The 11,249-nt window shown below is 41.4% G+C and overlaps 1 non-coding gene across 1 annotated transcript; it reads left to right on the plus strand.

The window, feature by feature from the left end:
• Positions 1-4,872: 4,872 nt before the first annotated feature.
• Positions 4,873-4,979, plus strand: LOC116086776. Its single transcript, XR_004117118.1, has one exon. It is a non-coding gene; the product is annotated as a U6 spliceosomal RNA (small nuclear RNA).
• The last annotated feature ends 6,270 nt before the right edge of the window (positions 4,980-11,249 follow it).

The raw sequence follows: 11,249 nt of genomic DNA on the forward strand, positions 1-11,249 counted from the left end.
GGTTGGATGTTCGTACCAGCGTCCTGAGAACAATCCAAGCACCAAGAAAAATAACAGCCGAAGCTAGTAGTTTCAAGTCGTCCCGAGAAACCCTAGTGGCAATTTGGCAGGGCCCGGTGGCCTGCGGGGGAAAGTAACTCACCCTGGATCCAGGGGTTTGGGGGGCAGTAGCCCGGTGAGTATTAGGGGTGAGAGTTATTTCCAAGGGAAGGGCACCCAGTGTGAGAATGTCCTAACGTGTATGTCAAGGAAATCTGTACTCCATCAATTCCAGAGAATGGTTGGCCAGACCTTATCCGGAAATCTGGAGGTCTTCTCCCTGACTGATCCTATTAATTAATATGCCGGTGTCTGTGTGGCTGGTTATGAGCAATCTGGTAAATGGAAAACATGGAACTGAATTGAGTGGTGCCTGAGTAGGGTACGGCTCACGTGGTTAAGAGTTCGTAGTCTAGCGGCGCTTGGCTGTAGGTTTGTTGTGTCCCGCAGTGTCTGGTGTCTCTAGCAAGAAGTGGTGAGCAGTCACCAGGTGAGTGGTACTCTCCATGCGGAACAGCAGCCTCTACGGTAGTACTGGGAGTGGGAGCGCAGCAGCAGCAGCAGCCACTGTGGTGGTACTGGGAGCGCTCCCTGTGCGGGATGGAATGTAGCAGCAGCAGAGGCGGGAGCCGCTCCACCTGGCAGCCGGGGTCCCAGAGGCCGCTCCATGTGGCCGTGTACCCTGTCTGCCCCGGTGGTGAGGAGCCGGTCAGTAGACGCAAACTGCCACGCTCCCGGGTTTCGGCACCAAAATGATGGGGTTTGAGTAGCAGCGGGAAGCGTCTGCAGACACCAGGTCCAGGCAGTTCCACGTGTAAGAGGTTTAATTGGAAGGGGGTAGGGGGGTAGCAGCACAGGAAGAGAGAGGGGAGAGAGAGAAGAAAAGAGAAAGATGGAGGAAAGTACCCATACATATATATATATGTATATATATATACATATATATATGTCGTGATGTAGCAGTCCAGGTAAAGGTGGGAGCTGAACCCAATGGATTCTGGGAATATGGTGGCTGTTGCCCTGGTGACAGGTCTGTAGACCCGCCCATATATCTGCCGTGCTGGGTGCTAACACTGACTTTTTTCGAAAACTGTTTATCTATGCAAAGTATATCTGAACTGTTAAGCCTTAACTATGCTCAGCTCTCTCTAATTGAAATACCTCAGAAACACCCTTTTAATTAACTCAGAACCATGAGTTTGCTATCTGGCCCTTAACTCTTATTGCTTAAACATTTCAAAATAGATGGTAATAGTAGCTATAGAAGGACTGGGTCTAAGCTCTATATTCTTAACTCTTTGTATCAATAGAAGAAATTTATACCAATGAAAACCTTAAATCTGCATCACAATAGATCAAAAATAAATTCTGTACCAATGTCAGAAATTATAACTTTAATTGTAACAATTGTAAAGGTTTCTGCAAATGTAAGATATAGCTATACAATGATTTGTTCAAGAATAAATTTGATAACCTATCCCTATTTGTCTATTTCTCTAATTTCTATGATATTACTATGCCCCTCTTCTTTCTTCAAACCTTCTCTCCCTTACCAAAAAAGGAAGGATAGAGAAGAGGAAAGGAAAGGCAGAAATCCCTAAGTTTAAGTTCTTTATTTCCCTCCCTGTTCAAAGCTACATTTTTAAAGTATCCCTTAAAATGACAGCATATCTGTAATTTGTAAAATAACCCGAGTCATCCATATCAACAAAAGGGACTGGGATGATGCTCTTCTTTTGTCTGCTTCCAGCTGAATTGGGGCAAAGAACTCCCTTCTGGGGGCCCAAAAGGAAATAGGAAAATTGGCTTTGTCAAGGGAGAGCTAGCTGGAATCATTTGTCTTCCAATCATTCTGTGCTGAGAAAGTTCATTGCTTAGCTGACATCTTGACTATGACAGTCTGAAAGGCTGGATAACTGAGCTAACTATTCTGGAAAAGTTCTGGAAGCAAATTTTTAAAAGAAGCAACTTCAGCGTAGTTGAGGTAGAATCAAACAAGGATCTAGAATGGAAGGTCCCAGAATCTCGGCATCCTGGAGTGTGAATCCTGTTAAAGCTGTCTTTCTCTTCTTTCATCCTGCAGTGCTCAAACCTTACAAGCAAGATAGAGTTCTGTAAAGACGTCCATTTGGAGCTTGCAAGGTGCACAGATTGGTTAGTGAAGATCAATAAAGGTGACTGCCTTTCTTCAGAGGTCAGTTTGATCACATAATCAGACTGCAATATAAACTTCTATACATGCCATCTTAAGTGATGGCATGTAATAACAAGTCATGAGAATTTTTACCCAATAAGTGTTATTGGCTGTGTGTAGACATATTAGTCTCAGCTGATTCCAGAGCTGTCTCCATAGACAGAGACATAAACCTCACCACATACACACCACTTATTTTGTTGATTGTTTTAGTCTCCCTTTTCTTCTCTATCACCAAGGTCTTCAGGAGGTCTCCCTTTGTCATGTCTGATTTTTATCAACTTGAAAGGAATCCATAGCTTTTTTTTCCCTGTGGAAATAAAGGCATAACCCCTCCCCCAGCGTAACACATTTCTCATTTTCCATTCTGATGTCACAATATCCTTAATATAAACAGGCTAGTTTAGTTCAGTAGTTTTTTTCCTACAATCCAATGTCTTTCAGCAGCTGTAGTGTTTTGTTCATTAACATTTAAAAACTTTAAGGTTAATAAAGTACTATATAATCTATCTGGGGGGGGTTGTTGCCCTTTTTTGCCTGTTAAGCACCTCCTTTAGAGTTCGATAGATCTCTCCATAATCACTTGTCTTGTAGGATTGTGTGATATGCCTGTAATATGTTTTATATTATAATATTAGAGATATATATCAGACCATTGTCTGTTTTAATTTGTAGGGGTATTCCCATAATGGCCATAACATCTAACAAATGTGTAATTACAGAATTAGCCTTTTCTGACACTAAGGCAGTTGCCCATTGAAATCCTGAATATGTGTCTATAGTATAATGCACATATTTCACTTTTTCAAACTCTGTAAAATGGGAGACATCCATTTGCCAAATGTCATTTCTTTGGGTACCCTTAGAGTTAGTTCCTGTAGGTAATGGAGTTTGGTTATATAATGAACAAATAGGACATTGCCTCACAATTTTTTTGGCTTGTTGAGAAGTGATAGAGAATTCTTTCTTTAAACCTTTGCTGCTAACATGGTGTATTTTATGGAATTCTGAAGCCAATAGTACACTTCCTATCAATAGCTGGTGAATTTCATTCTTACCTTGTACCAGGGGGCCTGGCAAACCTATATGAGATCTTATGTGTGTTATATATAGTGAATAACTCCTATTTCTGATTCTTTGTTGTAGCTGAATAAATAGTGAAGTCAATTCAGAGTCATCCTGAATAAGTTCAGCAGTCTCTATGTGTAAAACATCCCTTTCTGCATATTGAGAGTCAGTTACTGTATGAAGAGACTCTAGAAAATCTGACACACCATGATTATTGCATATAATTCAGATTTTTTAACTGACTTATAGGGACTCTTAGCCACCTTACATCTTCTGATTTATATCCTGCCTTTCCTAATTTACTGGCATCAGTGTAAAATTGTAAACAAATATTGGAGTTCTCTTTATTATGAGAGGTAGAATCCAATTAGTTCTTCATATGAACTGGAGTCTCTTGCTTTTAGGGTATCTGTTGTTAATCTCTCCCAAGAAGTCACTACATGCTCTTTGCAATGCTCACCTTGTGCTCATAATGAGGCAATTTCTGCATTAGTGAAAGGTACATAATATCAGCTGGATCCATTCCAACTAATTGTCGAAGTCTCATTTTTGCTTTTAGTATCAATTCAGAGACCTTCTCAATGTAGGTTTTTAGTTTCTTACTCTGTTTATGTGTTTATATCCATTCTAAGATATAATCTTCCCTCAACATGAGAATTCCTGTAGGGGAATGAGTAGAAAGTAAGATAACTAAGATACAGTCCATCTTTGTATAAATAAGATCTACATGTGTATCCTGTAATTTCCTTTCTACTAGAGCTAACTCCTTCTCACCCTCTATTGAAGGTAGGTACTGAGAAAGCAAATCTTTCCTTATTGTGTTCGTGTAGAGGTGACCAAGCCAGCTCAGTCAGTCAACAGGTTCTCTAGTGCAGGAGTGAGGATTAAAAAGAAAAAAGACAATTAGACAACACTGTAGCATGACCTCAGCCAGTTCTAAGGCTGAGGCAGGTTTATTTTTTTCCCAATCCGCTTTTATACCATTTTAATTACATGCAACTATTAAGAGTGGGCAGTACAAAGAGGAACAAGCAAAGTAATAAGCAAAGTCCCATGGTTACTCCTGTGACAGTTGTTTCCAAAGGCTTGTCAGAATGACCAAAATATCTGAGCCCACTTCCTGGTCCAAGACCAAAACCCGATTCTTGCTTGAAGCCTACTTCTTTTGTTCCACCCTAAGATTAAGATTCCTGCCTGAACTTATTTTCCCGTTCTAGCCTAAAGTTAGATTCCTGCCTGAAGCCCATTTCCTCGTCCTTGGCCAATGTCAGATTCCTGCCAAGCCCTCCACCCCCACCCCCAAAGACTCTCCACATAGAGGAATTGTGGAAAAGCAGTTTTTTAGATCAATCACTATGATAGGCCATTCCTTAGGCAACAAAGAAGGCAATGGGACACCAGGCTGCAAGGAAACCAATGGGTGAATAATCTTATTAATCCTTCTGAGATCTGTCAACATCCTCCAAGTAATAACACTGAATCAGAATGTGTCCACTGTTGTAACAGGACACTTCAGTATCTTAATGGCATGCCATTTGATTATTGATTATATCTCATATTAACAATTGACTGTGCTCGCTTCGGCAGCACATATACTAAAATTGGAATGATACAGAGAAGATTAGCATGGTCCCTGCACAAGGATGACACACAAATTCGTGAAGCATTCCATATTTTTTAAACAAAACAAAACAAAATAATTGACTATAAGTCAATAGGAACCCATCTGGGCTGGTAGTTCTGGGTTCTATAAGATAGCAAGCTGAGCAAGCCAGTAAGTAATATCCCTCCATGGCCTCTGCAACAACTCCTGCTTCCTGACCTGCTTGAGTTCCAGTCCTGACTTCCTCTGGTGATCAACAGCCATGTGGAAGTAAGCTGAATAAACCCTTTCCTCCCCAACTTGCTTCTTGGTCATGATGTTTTGTGCAAGGATAGAAACCCTGACCAAGACAAATTGGTACCAGAATAGTGGGGTATTCCTGTAACTTGTTTTGGGGAGACCGTGGAAAGACTTTGAAACTTTGGGCTAGAAGAGCCATTGGGCGCTAAAAGCTCTGTGGGATGTTCTATAGAAGTTTGGAAGATAATGTTAAGAACAGTGCAAATGATGGCTTGTGAAATTTCAAAGGGAAAGTTAAAGACTCTTATCAGAGCCATTGCTGTTTTAATTGTGAAAATTCTGTGATTTTGGTTAGCTGGGGCTGAAGAATCAGCTGTGATTAACAAGGTACCAGAACTACTAAATGAAATCTTTACATTTCTGGGACTATTGAAGATTCTTAGCTGGAGCTAAGAAATTAGTAGTGATTAAGAAAAGACCAGCATCATTGAAGTGAAATCTTCTGTGAAGTGTTTTCTGAGAGCACAGAGGCTGTGTTCCAGAGATAGCCAAGGTTGTACCTTCTGCTAGCAGCTGGACTTAGTAATGTATAAGAGTTAACCAGGTGGTACTGCTTTCAACACTGTGAGAGGCCATGGAAGGCCATTGATGTAGGTGCAGCCTCAGTTGCAATTGATGGCCCAGGACTGAAGGGGTCATGCAAAGGAATTGAGGCTTGGCACCATGAAGAGAGCCTATGAAAGGCTATAGATGAAGCCTAGTTGCAGCTGAAGACAGCAGTGTTTTGGAGATGCTAGTGCCATGAGATAACCACCAAGAACAGCAGCAGCAGTGAAGTACAGGCAGCTGGAGCCTAGAAGACAAGGTGTATGCTACAAAGGGCAGAGCTGGAGAAGAATCTCAAGTCCTTGGAGGAGCCCAGAAGATCGTGAGCAGGTCCCAGACATTGGGCAGTTAAGAGTTTGATTTTGATTTTGATTGTGATTGTGCCCAATATTTTTCCCTCTTGAAGTAAGAAAGTATTTTAGTGGAGCCCACAATTAAGAGACTAAATTGTGGGCTGGTGAGATGGCTCAGCAGTAAAGCACTGACTGCTCTTCCAAAGGTCCTGAGTTCAAATCCCAGCAACTACATGGTGGCTCACATTCATCCATAATGAGATCTGACACCCTCCTCTGGCGTGTCTGAAGATAGCTACAGTGTACTTAGATATAATAATAAATCTTTTTTTTTTTAAAGGCTGAATTGTAAAAAGACTTTGAATTTCAAATGAGAATGGATATTTTAAAAGGATTGAAATTTTAATATATAAGAGTTTGTAAAGACTTTGGGACTTTTAAAGTTATTTAGATCTTGGGGATGAATAAGGAAGTAAGAGTTGACCTAATGGAATCCAACTGTGGGACCAAGAGCTTAAACTTTTCCGCAAAACAATCAGTGCCAGTCTTCATCCATGGTATTTTTCTTCTCTCTGTTAAGTCACCTGCTAGTTCTCCCAGTCTGTGCAAGGCAAAGCTTCTTTCTCATCCTCGGACTCTGGGGATGCTTGTTTAGTTCTTCTCAGAGCTTCATGGATGCTCCATGTCAGAGGGTCTGTATCAAGCAGAAGTGTGAAAGATTCTCTCAAAACTTCCTTCTGAACTGTCTCCACTTTTACCCCTTTCCTAATCTGCGCCAAAATATTATTACTGTCATCTTCATCAGGAAAAGGAGGCAGAGTCCGCTGTTGGACCTTTTTCAGCTGAAAACTACCACACTTCGAGGGTGCTAACACTTCATCCATGGGTGAGCTCACTCTCTTCCTCTGCAAACCTTCAGCAGGCTTTCTGAGCTTTTTCCGGGCGCTGACCAGCTGAGTATATTGACAGAGTGGTATGGAAAAAGGAAGCACAAACAGGAGGTCATTACTGTCCAGTCACTCTCGTTGATAGTGCTGACATCAGTTTTGTGTGCCATGTTCCTGACTGTGGTGAGGACAAGCCTCCTGGAGAGAGCCGTTTCTTAACATACCCTTTCTCCCCATCTGCCCAGTCATAATCTCATAGTGGCCAGCTCCATCACTATGAATTCAAAGAACACTGGGTTAGCAGAGTTCTGCTGTGCGAGCTGCTCTGGGATTCATCTTTCAGTGAGCTGAGAAGACATTTGCAGAAGAACATCGGCTTCCACACCAGCTCACAGAAACAGAGTGACACGCTACAGAGGACACTTGTCAAGGTAGTTATGGTCAGGAATTAAAAAAAGCAACAACAACATGAAATGCACTTAAATTTTCCACATTATTCATCTCCGGAGGAGATGTTCAGTGTCTGAGAAGCCAGTGAAGATTATACCTATTAATGTGTGCACCAAAACATGATACATTTAACAAGGCATATTTTTAAGAGGCCACAGTGTGACATTTTGTAAGAGTTTGGAGTTAAAATGTTCATGCTTTTAAAATAGCTTTTCATAACTCTGAATTTAGAATAGTTTGAATTTTATGTACATCCTGTTTATGAGAAGCAATGCTTTGCAATTTGATGTTATTTTTAGTCTTTTTGTTTGAACTACTGCTTGATTACTGTAACTCATGACTTTCCAATTGAGAATCAAAACTCAGGATTCAACAGTAGGGATACAAATTACAACACCTTGCATTATGCACCAGTTTAAGTTTTTATTTTTATGCTCTGTGGTGAGGAGCATGTGTTCAGTAAAGGTCCAGAAAGCCTCCAGCTGGCATTTTACTGTTTTTTTTGGGGGGGGGTGGTTTTGGGTTTTTTTTTTTTTTTTTTGATAGAAATTTAGGAGAGCACTTGTTGCTGTCACTAAATCTTTAAACTTACATGCATAGATCCAGTGCTGACTTGGCTGGATCTTAAAGGTTCCATTTATGAATGGGGCTGACATGGATTGTCAATGGGACTATGTGGACATGCATGAAGGCAGATATGCTGGGCCCAGTTTGCAGTACATTGTAGTGTGTGCTTTATATGGAGGAGTTGAAATACCAGGAAGAACTTCGTTCCTAGAAAGTTCTTCCCCAGCCTTGCCCAGACACTTCCCTGAAGCGAAAGCCTCTCCGTGTCGGCCATTGTTTTCCTCCAGAAACATGGCTCCCTTCTTGGCACTTTTAAGAGATGTTTTTCTTTAATTATGAAAAAGATTCCTGTAATGGGCTATAGAAAACCAAATCTTTTCACTTAAAATATTCATGTTTATTGATGAGACTGGGAGCCCATGTAGCATTTACTTTATACATTGGTTTTAGTCCATACATAATTCACACACTTTGCCCATAACAATTCAAACAGCTCTGATATATAAACCTCAAAAAGGTAAAAAGAAAAAAAGAAAAGAAGAAAAGAGAAAGTAAGGGTTGAGGATTACTAGTGATGTGTTTATTCGTCAAGTTGACAAGGGGTCAACTGTACTGGGGGTCAACTGTACTGGCTGGCTTTGTGTATCAGCTTGACACAGGCTGGAGTTATCACAGAAAAGGGAGCTTCAGTTGAGGAAATGCTTCCATGAGATCCAGATGTAGGGCAGAATGGGAGGGCCTGTTGTGGGTGGTGCCATCCCTGGGCTGGAATTATTCTTCGGTTCTGTAAGAAAGCAAGCTGAGCAAGCCAGGAGAAGCAAGCCAGTAACATCCCTTCATGTCCTCTGCATCAGCTCCTGCTTCCTGACCTGCTTGAGTTCCAGTCCTGACTTCCTTTAGTGATGAACAGCCATGTGGAAGTGTAGGCTGAATAAACCCTTTTCCTCCCCAACTTGCTTCTTGGTTATGAAGTTTTGTACAGGAATAGAAACCTTGATTAAGACATCATCCATCCACAATGTGATTTGGGATTTCAACTCCTGATTTTCTCTGCCTGCAGCAAATCCTGCCTCAACATTTTTTTTCTGGTTCCTTTGTGTACAGTTTATGCTGTGGAAAGACTGGAAGATCATGAAGGTGGTTTTCATGGAAAAGGGCTGGTAGTGGTATACATAATTTGTGTTTCTTTTTTTTTTTTAAAGATTTATTTATTTATTATATGTAAGTGTACTGTAGCTGTCTTCAGAACTCCAGAAGAGGGCATCAGATTTCATTATGGATGGTTGTGAGCCATCATGTGGTTGCTGGGATTTGAATTCACGACCTTAAGAACATTCAGCGCACTTAACCACTGAGCCATCTCTCCAGCCCCCCATAATTTGTGTTTCTATTTTGTTGGCTAAAATCCAGTCTTCTGGGCAGACTTAGTACAAAACTGAGACATAGGGAGGAGTGAGATTGGGTGTGGTAAATAGGCTGTCATAATCAGACATAAGGAAGCTTAATCAGTCACATGCTTTGACTCTTAGTAACCCAAACAACTCAGGTGATCACTCTGGTCAGCCTTCTCCAAAGCTGCATTGTTTGCCCCCTGGCTGTCCTGGGTGTGAATCTTCACCAGAAATGCCCATAGTGATCCAAGTCCTTCAAGACATTGTGTTTACTCACTTCCTCGTTCTTCATCTCCCAGCTCCTCCATCTCCTCCTCTTCCCCCTTCCTCTCATCCTGGAAACATATTTATGATTCCAATTTATTTCGAAGACATCTATACATCTAAGAGCCTGGAACTATTGCTGGGCCTCACAGACAGTGTTAAGAATACACCTAAGCTCTTAGACTGCTATCCTACTGTGTACTTAGCATGTTTGATTGACTTCCCTTCTTAAGAAGAATGCCACTATCAACATTACCTTGGATTTCCCATGGGATCAGCTTTTCATAACTAATCTTTTATTTATTTAGTTATTTGTTCTGTTTTTTGAGACAGGGTTTCTCTGTGTAGCCCTGGCTGTCCTGGAAGTCACTTGGTATACCAGACTGCCCTTGAACTCAGAGATGCACCTGCCTCTGCTTCCAGAATGCTAGAATTAAAGGCGTGTGCTACCACTGCCTGGATGCATAGTAGTGGTCTTAAATTATGTACTTTCCATGCTCCTAACCCAAGGGTAATGCATGTGTGTTTTGATAACCATTTGTGAAAAACCACCAAATAGGTCGAAAGTAGCCTTATAAAATGAGTACCAACTACAAATGTTAGATATAACATGGATATTGCTTGTTTGTTTGCTATATGGATTGCCACGGGCCGGCCAGTTTGGGCCTCCCTCAACCCACGGGGGGAACAGGGTCCTAGTCAGGTAGACAAGGCGTTGGCGAAGAAATGACAAACAGACACAGCACAAGGGAGTGCAGACTCTGAATGCAATTCGTACAAAGTAGAAATCAGGCTTATCTGGTATACAGAGAACAGGGCGAACTACAGAAGTCACGTAGGCAGGAGATGGCTACATCAAGGTCAGTGAGAACAAGCAGCCAAGTGTAAGGCAGAGGAGCAGTAGCATCCTTCTTCTTGGGCTAGGTTGTCTAGGCAGCCCCAAGGTAAACTCTCAGGGTCTGTCTGAGGCAAGTAGCTGAAGGTCTCATTTTAGCATTCCTTGGCTGTAACATAGATAATTAGTGGGGGAAGCCCTACAACTTTTAACTTCTCACTGGCAGTAAAACAGTTTTTCTTTGTGTGAGACTTCTCTGATAACAAGTGCCTAACTGCTATCTCTAACTCTTGAGACACCCTGTCTGGTAAGACAGCTTCTTAGTAAAAATTCCAAGCTAATTACAGCTAGGAAATCTATTAGGATTATTGAAGCACTGTGAAGGCCAGGAAATAATGTTCAATCTAAGTTTAGCTAGTAACGAAATATTTCTTAGGGCACCTTTATGCCTGAATAAAGAAAGCACATAGATCTCTCCACAGATTATAGCAGAGATCAATCTGGAACATCTCTGAGTTAGGAGATAGTCAGTGACTGACTATCTCAGGAGGCCGACTCCTTTTGAAGTGTACGCCTCAGTTCTGTGATCAGGTTTTTAGGCATGTCCCAGGCACAACTGAAGTAGACAAGTTATGTGTAACAATGGATCAATTTGATGTAGGAGAAACATGATGAAAGATTGATACTCTAAAGAATTTACAAATCAACACTGTTAGGAAACACTGAATTACACAAAGTAGAATGTAGTTAGAGGAGCTCTTTCTCTGATACGATTGGAAGGTAAGAGGTGTCCTGGCCTGACTTGTTAGAAA

This window comes from Mastomys coucha, unplaced genomic scaffold (genome assembly GCF_008632895.1).
Source record: "Mastomys coucha isolate ucsf_1 unplaced genomic scaffold, UCSF_Mcou_1 pScaffold12, whole genome shotgun sequence".
Lineage (NCBI taxonomy): Eukaryota > Metazoa > Chordata > Mammalia > Rodentia > Muridae > Mastomys > Mastomys coucha.